The sequence below is a fragment of the Antechinus flavipes genome, chromosome 4, assembly GCF_016432865.1.
Source record: "Antechinus flavipes isolate AdamAnt ecotype Samford, QLD, Australia chromosome 4, AdamAnt_v2, whole genome shotgun sequence".
Lineage (NCBI taxonomy): Eukaryota > Metazoa > Chordata > Mammalia > Dasyuromorphia > Dasyuridae > Antechinus > Antechinus flavipes.
In genome coordinates, this window is record NC_067401.1 from 50,291,822 (window position 1) to 50,307,468 (window position 15,647).

Sequence of the window (15,647 nt, forward strand, 5' to 3'; positions counted from 1 at the left end):
TCCAGCTAGAAAATTAGGAGGTAGGATTCAAACTTAGGTTTTTTTCTGACTCCAGGTCCAGCACTTTTCTCTGCTCCACCAAATTGCTGCCGTCCTGTGTATAGGGTTGGTGATAGATGAGTGTTTGGGGCATGTTTTTTTGTTTTTTTTTTAAGCAACAGCTGGGAAAGTTACTTCTCATTTCTTGGCCCAGATTTCTGAAGCTCAGAGTGCCATGTTGCTGTGGAGACCAGGTGGTAGTTCTCTATGCCAATAAAATCAGTCTGGACCAATAATAATTTTTAGAATATATTAAATGAATGATCAAGAAAAACAATATTACCATGTTCCAGATGGAAGTCACCTGGTACCCATAGCAATATAAACTCCTAAGCTTTGGGAACCAGGGACAATCACTCTAATTTGGTATGGCATAGTGGATAGAGAATCAATCAAGACTGGTTTTAAGTATTCTTCTGACATGGACTGGCTAACATATACTTTGGACAAGTTTAGGACTCTAGGCAGCTTCCTAAGAGGATAAATTGGTAGTGAAGGTACTACCAAGGTACTTGCACTGAGAAGAGGGCATTTCCTTACCTGGGAGTCCCTATACAAATGAAATCACAAGTCTAGTCTCTATCTATTCAAGTCTAGGAAAAGTGCTGAGGATGTCATGCTATTATAAGAAGGCAGCAAACCTTCCTCATGACATGAAACGGGGGAAATGTACCTATTTCTTTGTTAGAACTAAATGAAAGTAGGATTTAGAGTTATAAACAAAGAGAAAAAGACAGTGTGTAAAGGGGTAGAGAGCTGACCTTGGTGCTGACCTTGAAGCCGACCTTGGAAAGCTGAGCCCACATTCTCTCACTGACACATACTACCTGTGTGACCCCTGCTAATTCACTAACCTTTCAATGATGCAAATGACGCTGAAACTATAAATTAGAGAACAATTACTCATCTGAATTGTTAGAGGGAGCTTTCTCACTTCACTGGGAGTTTGCTCACTTCTCTAGAAGTTTCTTTTTTTTTTTTTATTAAAGCTTTTTATTTTCAAAATACATGCATGGATAATTTTTTAACATTGACCCTTGCAAAACTTTGTGTTCCAAATTTCCCCCTTTCCCTAACCCTTCTCCTAGATGGAAAGTAATCCAAAATATGTTAAACATGTACAATTCTTCTATACATATTTTGACAATTACCGTGCTGCACAAGAAAAATCAGATCAAAAAGAAAAAAATGAGAAAGAAAACAAAATGCAAGCAAACAACAACAAAAAGAGTGAAAATGCTTAGTTGTGATCCACAGTCAATTCCCACAGAAGTTTCTTATACTGATAAAATTACAGGTTTGAATAAATAGTCATTTAAAAAATATATTAAATAAACAATCAAAGGAAGGTAATATCACTCTGCTCTACTTTCTCCCTTTTCTGATGTACTTTGGTTGGTGGAAAGAGACTTAGAATAAGTTCAAGACATGACTCTACCAATTAATAGTTACATTGATTTTGAGACTAGTTTCAGATTGCGAGAAGTCTCATTTTGAAGTCAGGATGATCTGGGTTCAAATGCTTTCTGTGACTCACATCACCTGCTGTAATCTCTCAGTGCCTCTGGGCAAGTCTGTAAAACCACTGAGTTGTCTAACTGCATTTCCATATGGAAAATGTTCTCTACAGATGAAACAAATTGTGGGTTCAGACAAAAACAAAAACAAGGACTTTGGCCAAGTTACCTAACTCTGTCAAGCCTCAGTTTCCACATCTACAAAACACATCACATATCAGTTATGAGGATAAGAAATTACATCATACCTACAGATCACCTACATACACCTTTCTGACCAGAACCACCTACACTGAGACTGGGTTTACATTCTGAGTAATATCATAATATGTGGATGTGTAGCACTCTTGGGGTTTCAACAATTGTGCAAGAGGTTTATAGTCCTGTTCAGTACCTATAAATCTCTGACAGATTTTCTTCCTGGTAATGGGTTTGCCCTGCAACCCTCTCAACTAAATCTCATTTTTCAGTTAAAGAAATGATGTAAATGTTTAAGTTAGATTAAATTTTACGAGCGCTGAAGCAGCTCCTTCTGTTGCCTCTCCTGTGATTCCAGCTTAGGCAAGATACAATAATGCATTTTTGAGCTCGATAAGGGAGTTAGATTCATTTGCAGCAAGCCTAAAGATCCATTAATATTCCTGATGATTTCAGATAAAGAACAGATGTGGGGGATGAGAGAAGTATAGGAAGTAGAGGCAGTGGGAGGCCCAGTCAACAGGATGTTTCACATAAGAAAAGGGAGAATTTCTGGACATCAGGGGAAGTTTTTCTAGCATAAAACCTACCTGGTTTTCTCAGCTATTAACTTCCCCTGACAGAAAACCTTAAGTCACAGCAAAAGCCCCCCTTCACCCCCCAGTACACCCCTCAATTAATAAGCACAATCACATATGCATTTTCAGCAATTTTTCAAGAACGTGGATGTTCACTGGGGAAAATGGATGCAGCTAAGTGGGAATGTCTGAAGGACACTGAAGAGGAATTCAGCCAATATAATCTATTAATAAGTAGGTAGATGGGAAAGAAGAAATGTTGGTGTGGGAGTTTAAAGGACTCCAGAAAGAGGAGAAACTAATGAAATGGATCTCTTCTGAGCAAAGAGGTAGGAATAGCTCATTTTCTTATGGCGTTCTTTAGCTTCATAACAATGGATAAATATGATGGGTCTTTTAAAATTTGTGTCCAGATTTTTGTTTTCTCTTCAGTGGAGGAGCTCCCAGTCTGGAAATGCTCTTCACTGATGAAGATTGGCAACTTGTTTCTATATTATATTTTTAAAGAATTGCTGAGGGGGCTGAGATTTTAAGGGACTTTTCCCAGGTCATAGAACTAATATAATTCACAAGCAAAACTTGAACTCAGGTCTCCCTGACTCTAAAGTCAATAGACTTTCACTCAAGTCTTAGTATCACCATTTTACACCAACATAAAGTAAATTTCTGTGAAATCTAAGAGAACAAGATTTGGAAAGACCTAGGGTTGCATCCTACTTCTAACAAACTATGACTAAGTTATTTAACCTTTCTGAGGCTCAGTTTCCCCATTTGTAATATGAGGAGAATGATCCCTGTAGACCTTACTCATGAGTGAGGCTCAAATGAAATGTTAGCAATAATAAATAGCATATATGGAACACTTTAAAGTTTAAAATATGTAAAGTACTTTATATATGTTAACTCATTTGATCTTCCCAACAACCCTGTGAGACAGATGTTGTTATTATCCCCATTTATTCAAGAAATTGAGATCAGAGAGGGTTAAATGACTTGCCCAGGGGTCATGTAGCCAAGTAAATATCCCAGGCAGGTTTTCTTGACTCCAAGTGTTGGGCTCTGCCCACTGAGTTTTGCCAAAGCAGAAGTAATGGTGATGGTGACTGAACGAGGATGGACTGGGCTCAAATCTCAGCTCCAAAACATGTTAGTTTTGCAACCATAGACCCGCAAATCACTGAATCTCTCTGGGTCTCAGGTTCCTTATCAGTAAAAGAAGGGGGTTGGAATCAATGTCCCTTTCAGTTCTAAACTTATTTTTCCCAGTACTAATTTGTGTCAGGTAGTAGTAGTAGTTGTTGTTGTTATTGTAGTTGTAGTTGTGATTGTAATAGTAGTAGTAATAGTGGTGGTGCTAGTGGTGGTAGTAGTTTCAGTAGTGGTAATTATAATAGTAATTGTAGTAGTAATAGTAGTAGTAGTTGTAGTTCTAGTTCTAGTGATGATGGTGGTAGTAATGATAGTAGCGGTAGTTGTTGTGATTGCCCTAGTAGTGATGGTGGTAATAGTTGTAGTAGTGATTGTAGTAGTAAGAGTAGTTGTTTAATTTTAAAAATTTTATTGTTTTGTTTTTTTTTGGTTACATATGTACATTCATTTTTAAAAAATACACATTTCTCTATGAATTATGTTGGGAGAGAAAAATCGGAACAAAAGGGAAAAACCATGAGAAGAAAAAAAAAGGGAGGGGAAAAGCAAACAGCATGTGTTGATTTACATTCACTCTCCAAATAGTAATTGCTATTGTAATGGTAGTAGTGGTTGTTACAGTAGTTGAGATAGTAGTTATAATAGTAATAGTAGTACTTTTAGTTATAGTAGTGGCTGTTGTTGTTGTAGTGATTGTTGTAATAGTTGTAATAGTAGCTGTAGTAGTAGTTGTAGCAGTAGTGTTGTAGTTCTTATAGTTGTAGTTATAATAATGGTGGTGAGGTAGTAGTAGTTGTAGTAGTGGTTATTGTAGTAGTAGTGAAAAAGAAGAAGAAGAAGAAGAAGAAGAAGAAGAAGAAGAAGAAGAAGAAGAAGAAGAAGAAGAAGAAAGTAGTCAATCTATACTTGGACTCTGGCCTTGTGAGTTCAAATTCAAGGCTTCCAGGCTCCAAGGCTCTTTCCACTGTAATATATTACCTCTTAATAGTCCAACATAATCTCACAATGTGACCAAAAATGTGACCACATGTCAATAGCTGTCTTGTCAAGTTGTTATCAAAGAAAGTTACTAGCAAACACTGAGGAAAGGAAGCCATGTTGTGCAAGATCCCCAAGGAACAGAGATCCGTCTTAGGAGACATGTCTAACCTCCAGGACATACAAGCAGGTCCTACAGCATTTCCCAGTTGCCCTGTTTAGTTAGTTCAGATCAATTCAATTCCACAGCACTTGAGTGTTTTCTCTATGCCAGGCACTGAGTGCTGAGGAGATAAAGACAAAAATAAGTCTGACTCTGCCTTCAAGAAGTTTATATCCTACTAGGGGTTGCTACCGTGTTAAATCATTTCAGTCATGATCCCATTTGGGGGTTTTCTTGGCAAAGATAAAGGAGCAGTTGCCATTTCCTTCTCCAGTTCATTTTACAGATGAGGAAACTGAGGCATGCCAGATTAAGCAACTTGCTCAGGGTCACATGGCTAGTACATGTCTGATGCTGAATTTGAACTCAGATTTTACTGACTCCAGGTCCAGCTTTCTATCCACTGCACCACTAGCTGCCAAACTGAGATTAATTCTATTACAAAAGAAAAAGAAAGCAGGGCAGAGCAGAGTTCCCCTCCTAGGGTCCCCTGGGGCAGTTAGGTGATCTGGGAGGAAGAAGTTAACAGGCTGTATCTGGGAACAGAATGTGCTCATTGGCAAGTCAACAGCTGCTGCTCTGGATCTCCAGGTATCAAGGCAGAAATGGGGAGGTTGGGTACTTGCCCAGTAATGTGAAGAGGGATTGTGGGAATGCTGGTGGATAATGATAGGTAGGTGTTCTGTGTAGAAGACAAGCTCTACCGAAAGTTATTGCAAGGAGGATGATATTTGAGCTAGCTTCCCACTCTCTGGTTAGTTGATAATACATCTGAGGTCATACTAATCCCTTGAAATGATATCATAGACTACTTGACCAGAACTTTAGGGGACTATAACCTTACTCAACAAGGCAATAGGGTCCCTCTAAAAGTTAATACCAATTTAGACAACATTCAAAGAGAAATAGTGTCCTGGGTTAGGGAGGTGAGAGTCCTGTGGTAGTCTGCCCTTATCAGACTTCATCTGAAGCATGTTCGATGTTGGGTGCTGAATTTTAGGTAGGACAATGATAAATTGAAGACCACTTAAAGGGAGGGCATCATATTCAAGGATCTTTAGGTCATGCCATATGAAAATTGGATGAGTAAGAATAACTAGCCTTTATATAAGGTTTTAAGCTTTGTAAAGTTAGAGTGCTGGATCTCTGGTCAGAAAGAACTGAGATTCTGGACAAGTCATGTAACTTCTGTTTGCCTTAGTCCACTGGAGCAGGAAATGGCAAATCATTCCAGTATCTTTGCCAAAAATAAAAACAAACAAACAAAAAATAAAACAACCCCACCCATAAATAGCATTGAAGTGTTAAGGTCTATGGGATCATGAAGAGAAGCACATGACTGAACAAAATAACAGCAAAAGCGCTTTACAAATATTAACCTAGGAGGTAGGTGCTATTCTTACCTTCATTTTACAAGTGAGGAAACCAAGGCAGAAAGAAGGGTTAAGTGACTTGCCCAGAGTCAATGTATCTGAGGCTGGATTTGAACACAGGTCTTCCTGACCTCAAATTTAGTGCTTTATTTATTTACTGTATCACCTAACTGCCTGCAGGTTAAGGAATTATGGTGTAGTTGGAGAAGAAAAGCCTTAAAGAGAGCTGTGTTGTCTGTCTTTAAATACTTGTACTTCATACCAAAAAAGTTTGGTCTTAAAGAAAAAATATGTAACTTGTGGTTGGCTTTGGAGGACAGAATTAGGAACAGATCCTTGGATGGAAGGTGCAAAGAGGCAAGTCTCACACAGATGGAATGAAAACTTCCTCCCAATGAGATTTATTCAAAAGTGGAATGAGATGCCTCTAGCCAAAGGTCTGGACATGGTAGCTTTCTCTCCATTGTAGATCTTTTCTCAAAGGATGAAAGGGATTCTTCTCAAAGATAGACTTTACTAGCTGCTTCCAAAGTCTCTAGCAAAAATTGAGGTTCCCTCAATGAAATATTTAGATAGAATGCGAGGCTTAAAGTTAGGAAAACCTGAAACTAAACCCTAACTTAGCACTGAGGAGACTCATTTTAGTTTCCACATCTGTGAAATGGGAATAATGATAGCACCTACCTCATGAGATTGTTGTGAGAATCAAATGAGATGATATTTGAAGAGCACTTTGCAAACCTTAAAGTTCTATATAAATGGCAGCTATGAAAAAGAAGGCAGAATCTGGAGGTTTGAGAAGAACCTGGTGAGGAAAAAAAACAAGTTAAAGGATCAGAAAGATAAATGGAAAGAACTTACTCTAGTTTCAGTCAATGTTCCTGTTCAGGCTTTCTGGAAAGATTTGGACTGGCTAACTTAAAAGGAGACTTAAGGGAGTCTAAGGATGTCCTAGGAGACTCTGGGAGTTGTATTTCTTCCTAATGTGGAAAGAGAGAAATCCAATTGGAGATTAGGGCTAAAGGCTGGTGTTTTCCCAATAGAACAAGTCTGAAGTCTCTCTGGAGAGGTAAAAGAGAGAATATACAGAGAGTATGGACGTGATATGGCTTCCTTAATACATGGAGTGGCTGTGTAATAGAAGAAACAGCCCGGGTCATATCTCCCATGAATCAAAGATAAAAGCTGAATTGGCAAGATATAAGATGCTTGCTCAGTGTCTGGGACTCTAAAGAAAGAAGGAAAAAAACAGATATGAAGAACCTTATCCCTTTCCCTGTTATTTCAGATGGATGTGATTGATGTCCATTTCTAAGTTGAGGCTTTTTTTATTCTATTAAAGATGGCTTCTGATTGAATGAATCTTATTTCTCATACACACCAGTGGTTAACTCGCTTCTTGCATTTCTTTGTGCCCCTTTGCTTGGAACATGAGGGTGTGGGATAGATCAGAGAGCCACATTGAGGAGTCATCTTTCCTAGCATGTGGCTGGGATCCCAATCCCTTTAGACCTTTGTCAGGGAGTTTTCTATAACTGGAGCATATATATAAGCCATTCTTCTCTTTCATAACTATATATCCAAGTATAGCTGAATCCAACTATGAATTTAGGTCTTTTAAATGTGTCTCATTAGACTACAAACCTAATGTAGCAACCCTTAGGCTAACAGCTTTTAAAATTAAATATTTAATCTTTGGAGGAGGGGAAGAAGAGAGAAAGAGAGATCACTTGGATGAAAAGAGAGCAAAATTTTTTTTAAAACCAAATCTGTAAATAATATTGGAAACTTTATATAACATTATATATAACAATTGGGAACTGAAGCTCCCATTAGATCTTTTTTTTTTTTTTTTAATAAAAATAAAGGGCCAGGGTTGACATGAGTGTTGAGTACGCTTATAATTTAGATTCATAATCAGAATTCAAATTTCAGCTCTACCACTTAGTAGCTATGTGACCAGGAGAAAATCATTTCACTTTTCTGCATCAGTTCTGTTGGGTTTTTTTTCATTCCTACAGCTATTAATATTCTTTTAAAAATGTATTTGTATTTGCTTAACTGCATACTTTGTAAACATTAAAGCATTATTTAAAAGTCATCTGTGATCATCTTTCTGTCTTTGTGAAAGCTGTCCATCATGTCTGGGGTGCATTCCCTACTAAACTCCTCTTCTAGAATCCTTAAACACCTGAAAAGCCCAGATCAAGGGCTATTCTATGTTTGTCTGTCTGTCTCTGTCTGTCTCTGTTTCTGTCTATCTCTCTGTGTGTCTCTCTGTTTTTCTCTCTTTTTTTCTTTGTCTTTCTGTCTCCCTCCCTTTCTCTGTCTCTGTCTCTGTCTCTCTCTTTCTCTCTTGCTTTTCCCCTATCTCTGTCTTTCTCTTTTAAGGTTATACATTATTTAAATATCTAAAGTTATTTCCATATTAATCATGATGCATATTGTTGGTGGAGTTGTGAACGAATCCAGCCATTCTGGAGAACGATCTGGAATTATGCCCAAAAAGTTATCAAACTGTGCATACCCTTTGATCCAGCAGTGTCTCTATTGGGCTTATACCCCAAAGAGATACTAAAAAAGGGAAGGGGACCTGTATGTGCCAAAATGTTTGTAGCAGCCCTGTTTGTAGTGGCCAGAAACTGGAAAATGAATGGATGCCCATCAATTGGAGAATGGCTGGGTAAATTGTGGTATATGAATGTTATGGAATATTATTGCTCTGTAAGGAATGACCAGCAGGATGAATACAGAGAGGCTTGGAGAGACCTACATGGACTGATGCTAAGTGAGATGAGCAGAACCAGGAGATCATTATACACTTCGACAACGATATTGTATGAGGATGTATTCTGATGGAAGTGGATTTCTCTGACAAAGAGACTTAACTGAGTTTCATTGGAGAAATGATGGACAGAAACAGCTACACCCAAAGAAGGAATACTGGGAAATGAATGTGAACTATTTGCATTTTTGATTTTCTTCCCGAGTTATTTTTACCTTCTGAATCCAATTCTCCCTGTGCAACAAGAGAACTCTTCGGTTCTGCAAATATGTATTGTATCTAGGATATACTGCAACATGTTTAGCATATATAGGACTGCTTGCCATCTTGGGGTGGAGGGGTGGAGGGAGGGAGGGGAAAAAAACGAAACATAAGTGATTGCAAGGGATAATGTCGTGTAGAAATTATCCTGGCATGGATTCTGTCAATGCGAAGTTATTATTAAATAAAATAAAATTTATAAAAAAAAAATCATGATGCATAAGAAAAATCTGATCAAAAAGGGGAAAAAAACATGAGAAAGAAAAAAAATACAAGCAAACATACAACAAAAACAACAAAAAGATGAAAATACATTCAGTCTCCATAATTCTCTTTCTGGATATGAATGGTACTCTCCATCCCAAGCCTACTGAAATTGCTTTGAATCACTTTGTTGTTGAAAAGAGCCAAGCCCATGTTGATAACCACATAATTTTGTTATTGTGTACAATGTTCTTCTGGTACTGCTTCCTTCACTGAGCAAAATTATACAATTCATATAAGTATATCCAAGCTTTTCTGAAATCAGCCTAAGGGCTACTCTCTCTTATCAGAAGCCTATTCTCATCCCTGCTTTTCTCCCCTAGATGCTGGAGTCTTGCCCCCTCCCAAACAACTTTATATTTATTTTGTGTACACTTTTGGAGGACTCACTAGTCCCATTCGCATTTGCATTGTCAAGTCTGTCCCTGGAGGGAAATCACTACTACTCTCCTTAGGGTTTGAGGGATTGATTGAGTCTGGACCTTCAAAAATTCTAGACCTTGTCTAATTGGAGTGGTGAGAAAAACCCTATCCGTACACTAGAATGTAAACACCTTGCAGTCAGGGACTATTTCATCTTTGTCTTTACACCCCCAGTATCTATCAAAATACTTGCATAAATATTGACATAGAGTTTGCATAAATGCATAGAGTTGACATTTAGTGTTTATGGAACTGAATTTATAAAATTACCAGGGGCAGGGGATGGGGAGGGGCACTGGCCAGGAGTCGAACTAGAACATGTCCCATGTTGCAACTCGTTCTAAAGCCTGTGATCCCCTGAACAGTCTCTAAAGTTCCCTCTAATTCTAACGTCTCTGTGATTCGGAATGTCAGAAAGACAGGAAGAAAGCTTACTGAGAAATAAAATGTATTTAATATTTCAGGGGGAAAAAACCCAAAATGTTCTCATGCTTGAAGTCACTTTTTCCTCTCTGCTTCACCCTGAATAGTACCATGGGTACCCATGTATTTCAGTGCTATTTACATCACAGCTAGAAGTTTGCCCTTGAAGGTGAAATTGTTCCAGTGATTAGAATCCAGGAGCGAGAAAGGCAATTAAAGAGAGAAAAGTGCCTTCTCATCTCTTTAATACTATTTGTTGGCCAGCACAGACACAATCTCCCCCTTTTATAAATACTGCCTAAGACTGTATTTTTAAGTAGAGTTATGCAGGCATAAAACTTCCTGGATTTGCACTTTTCTATTAACCTGAACATACTGGGAATGCTCAGCAGCCATGAAGTGGTGAAAATGCCAAAGAAATTAATGACTTTGTGCTATACTACAGAAACGTGTCCACTAATATTTGAAATTTTAAGTCCCACGACATCACTCAAATTTGCTGACTGAAGATCAGAATACCTGGTTCTCTGTGTATGATTGGATTGGGGTAGATGAGCTTCTCTCCAATTCCCTCATCTCTTTCTGTCCAATTTTCTCTGTCTCTACCTCTCTCTAGAACATAAACTCCTTGAGGACAAGAATTAATTTCTGTTTTTGTATCTTCAGTATTTGGCATAGTTCCCACCTTGTAGTTAGTAGATTCTTACCCCTCATAAAAGTTTGATGTTTTAAATTCCCTTTCTTTTTTTCTCTCTCCCCCCCTTTTCTTTTTCTCTCTCCATCCGTCCCTCTTTTTTCTCCTCCTTCTTTCTCATTTTCTCTCCTCTCCTTCTCTCTGTTTCTCTCCTTCTCTCTCTCTTTTTCTTCCCCATCTCCCTCTTCTTCCCTCTCCTCCCAACCATCACACTCGCTGTCTTTATCACACACCTGTTTTCCTTGGGTTAATTTAGAGTGTTATTTTTAAAAGATCAGAAAGCACTAATGCATATGGAACAGGTTATGATTTGTTTCACAGGGGACAATTTGAATAGGTTAAAAAACAAATACACCAAACTCCAGTTCTCTTATTAAAAATTCATGTGAAATCAACATTTATTGGGCTTGAAATCCATAATTTTCAATGTCTTTGAGGGAAATATTACAAGCTTTGTGAGACATTTACCCAGGTCATAAATCAGTGTCACGTTGGAGAAGTGAACTTCCAGGCCTTCATCATTCACATGCTGCTCAGCCAATGACATTTGTCATAGCTGACTGAGTGTATGTGCCAAGTAGGCCGTGACACCAGTGTTGCCTGGGGATACTCAGGATGCATTTTTGTGCGGTTGCCATCTCAGTAGGAGCACTGTTATATATTATTTTCTCTTTGCCTAGGTTGCTGAAAAGGGTGGGATTTTATAAATCAAGCAATCAATAATGTATTTTTTATGTGAGGAACACAATGTACAAGACCATCCCTCCCTGTGAAAGAGCTTACAAACTGGTGAGACAGGAGGTCCACATAAGAAGATTAGTATATTATTGAATCCAGAATTGAACTGGAAGAAAAGAGGAAATTGAATAACACTTTTTAAAAAATACATTTTATTGATAGTTTTTATTTGTACATTATCTATATTTTTCAATGTATCCCTACCTCTCTTTCTCATAGAGTGACATGCCTTATAACAAAAAAAAAATTAAAAAAGGAAAAAACAATTCTGCATAAATAACCAACACGTGGAAAAAAATCTGACATTATGTAAGGTTCTAACTATAGTCCTAGACAGTCTGAAAGTCTTCTTCCTCTTTATTCTTACTGATTTCCCCCCATTATTTCCCTTGAGATTCCAGAACTTTAGTTCCTACCAATGAATTTGTTATTATTTTGTCTAGGTCTATGAAGTATTCCCTTGACACTTGAATGGCTAAGTCTGTAAATTAATTTAAGGTATCATAGGTAACCTCTCATCTTATCTTGCCTAGAACCATAGGCAAGACAGGAAGAAAGCTTACTGAGAAGTAAAAAAGTATTTAATATTTCAGGGGGAAAAAACCAACAACTTTGTTCTCATTTTTGAAGTCACTTTTTCCTCTCTGCTTTATTGATTTATTTATAACCAACCCCTGTCTCGACTTCTCTGCGGTTCCCCTTTATGAGTTGTCTCCCCCCATTAAAATGTATTCTCCTTAGGACAGAGACTGTCTTGAATGTTTGAAATTGTCTCCCTGACCCTAAACACAGTGACTGGCACAAAATAAGTGCTTAATAAATGTTTTTACATTGATCCAATTTGATTTGTTGTATGTTGGGAAACAGCCTAGAGCAGTAGAGAGGGCACTGTACTGATGATGGGAAGATTCTATGTTCAAATCTTGATTCATTCTACTATCTGTGTGATGCTGGGCAAATGATCTGACCTCTCAAGCCCTTTTTCTGAAAAGTGGAGGTTGAGCTTAATGACCCCTTAAATTGTTTTTTTTTCCCCATCTTTAAACCTGTGATCATATAAGATTGAGGTGATATCCAAATGAAAATGCCCAACAGGCAGTTGATAATATGGGACTGGAACAAAGTTGCAGGGATGGACATGTAGATTTGAGAACTGCTCATGCTGTTTCAGGCTGCTGTCAAATTTCCACTTTGAGATATTTGATGACACTTTTTTGTTGCTGCAATAACCATTGTCACTCAAGCTCTTGGGTCCATCCATCACTGATAGGTGTTCTTGCTGCTTCACTTGCCATATGGGATGGTCACAGTCTAGAATCTGATAAGATTCTAGCACAGCTGGAAGAATTGCCTCGCCAGACTCACCTTTCAAATGATTCCTCTGACTTTAACACACACACATGTACATATACATATCCCAGCCCACTCCCATCACAAGACTTGGAAATTGCCTTGGAACTAAACTTGATGATGAGTTTCTTCAGACTTTGTAGAAACAATGATTGCTGACCCTTTTTTGATTCTGAATAACTGCTTTGCTTTCCATCTGGGCATATGGAGAAAAGCAATCTTTGGAGGATGCCAGAAAAAGCAGTCTTACCTTAGATTCCTGACTCGGCTTTATGTCTAAGAATAGATACAAGGCAGCTGAGTAAAACAATGAGAATTGGGTACTTTGTTCACTTTTTGCAATAACCCTTCTGATTTAAAAAGTGAATGCCCTTGTGGCGTGATGCTCTGCAGAAGGAACAACAAAAAAGGGAGTCGTTTTCAGGGCACTCGAGAGATTCAAAGTGTTTTTGAGAATACATTGGTATGGAAAAAATTTTAGGAATGACATGATCCAAATCATATCCCTCCTTCAAGGCACTGAGGAAGGAGACTACTTGGTTAGGTTTACTGTTAAACTTGGAGCCAGAAAGTCTTGAGTTCCAATCCTATCTTTAAAGATCATTCTTCAATGGCCAAGGGCACATCACATGATTTCTATGCCTCTTTTCTCACATCTTAAAGAGAAGCTAATCAAAGATGTTGGGAGGCTTAATTAGTTAATACTGCCAGGTGTTTTGAAGATGAAAAGAACATCATAAATACCCACTGTTAAGCTCTCCTTTTAAGGAGTGAAGAAGAGGTGAAATTGGATTTAGCAAATTATATTGCCCACAAATTATAAGGTAGGGCATATAAAAGTTGGAAAGCTAATTCACCCTTCAACTAATTTCTCCAATTTATTTCTCTTGACATTAGCTAAGTATAATCTCCATCCTAAGAAGGAAGCCGGAGAAGAGGGAATAAGCATTTCCATAGCACCTACTATGTGCCAAGCACTGTGTAGTAGATGCTTATATTTTACAAATTTTCTATCATTTGATCTTCACAACAACTCTGTAAGACTTCTGCAACAACTCTGTCATTATCATCTCATTTGATACACTGAGGAAACTCAGTGTAAAGTGATTTACCCAAAGTCATACAACTACTAAATATTTGAATCCATATTTGACCTCAGGTCTTCCTCACTCCATATCCAGGACTCTAGCCACTGCACTATCTAGCTCCTTCTCAGCAGTCGTAGGCAACTTATTAGAACAGAAAACTGGAAGAAAGGCTTATCTCCTATAGGGCAAAATATCTAACTGGGCTGCAGACTGACAGAAGCAACCTCAGGAGCTTACAGTAAGATCTCTGCAGGACAATGTAATTTGACCAGAAGTCCCATTTGAGGTTTAGAGAGAAGAGCTAGACCTGTGTAGCTCTCTTTATCCTGAAGCACTCCTGTGAAGGTCATGCTTTGTGCTTTATACTATTTAGCTTCTCTCTCCTCCCAAGTCATCAGAATCTAGTGGCAAGACAAAAGTGGAGACAACTGGAGATGACCCAGGATGCAGTGGGTGACCTTGATTTTTCTAAATAAAGATCTTTCCCAGGTCTCAGTTTGGTCCTTTTTGAGAATGATCAATCATCCAACCAACCAACTAACCAATTGAGCTTATTTTACTTTAGCTATGTGCCCTAATTAATCATTTTTGTGCTTAGGGAATTATTAGAAGTGTGGCCGGGGGAAGAAGCTTACCTTGGGATCCCCCAAGTTTGTCTTTTCTCCTAAAAGTCTGCTCTAGCCTCTAGTCTGAGAAAGTGGAAGTCAGGGACTTGTAGAGAGAGACAACATGAAATTTCTTTTCTCCAGGGTGAGATGAAGAGGGAGGAAGAAATAAATGGTGGATCATTGGCTGGAGATAGGACTGAGCAGGAGGGGAAGCCTGTCCTAAGAAGGAGATAGTTGGGCCCCTCTAAAATGTCCTCCCTTGGACAAAACTGTGATGTTTTCCCTCAGAAAATTATTTTCATACTCTTTTCTTCCTCCCTCTCCAATCTTCCATTCCCTCATCATCCCACCCCTAGCCCCCCATCTGTTTGCTAGGAACTTCTAAGACAAAAAATTTTCATTTGGGAATTTTTTTTTTTTACTCACACTTATACACTGTGATTCCTTGTAAACTTTATTTAGAACCAAACAAGCATTTCAGAACTAGAGGCACCCCTCTTAAATATGATTGCTTGAGGAAAAAAAAATCTAAGTCAGGATCTAAATGAAAAAAATAAATCCTTAAATATTTTCTTTTAATACCAGGCTCCAGTGCAGCTGTCTCTGAATTTTAGTTGTCTTATAATAGATAATATGATATTCAATTCCCAAGAATGAAAGTTCTTTGGAAGTATAATCATTTTTAAGGGGACAAACCTGGAACTAATGGGTCTTTTGTTTTTAGCTTATTTCTGTTATTAGAATCCATGATATATAGTCAGAAACTTACAGAGCTAGATCTTCAAGGGACCTTCAATACCACCTAGGTCTATCTTTTTATTTAGTACATTTTACACTACTTAAGGTTAAGCCACTAAAGTTTAAAACTGCTCTAAGACTTTTGAGGATACATTATAGATAAGGAAAATTAAACCAAGTAAGTGATCTAACATCACACAAATGAGGTAGGATTTGAATACAAGTCTATTGACTGCAGAATGAGTACACTTTCCACTGCTTCTGCTTTTCTTTAAATGAA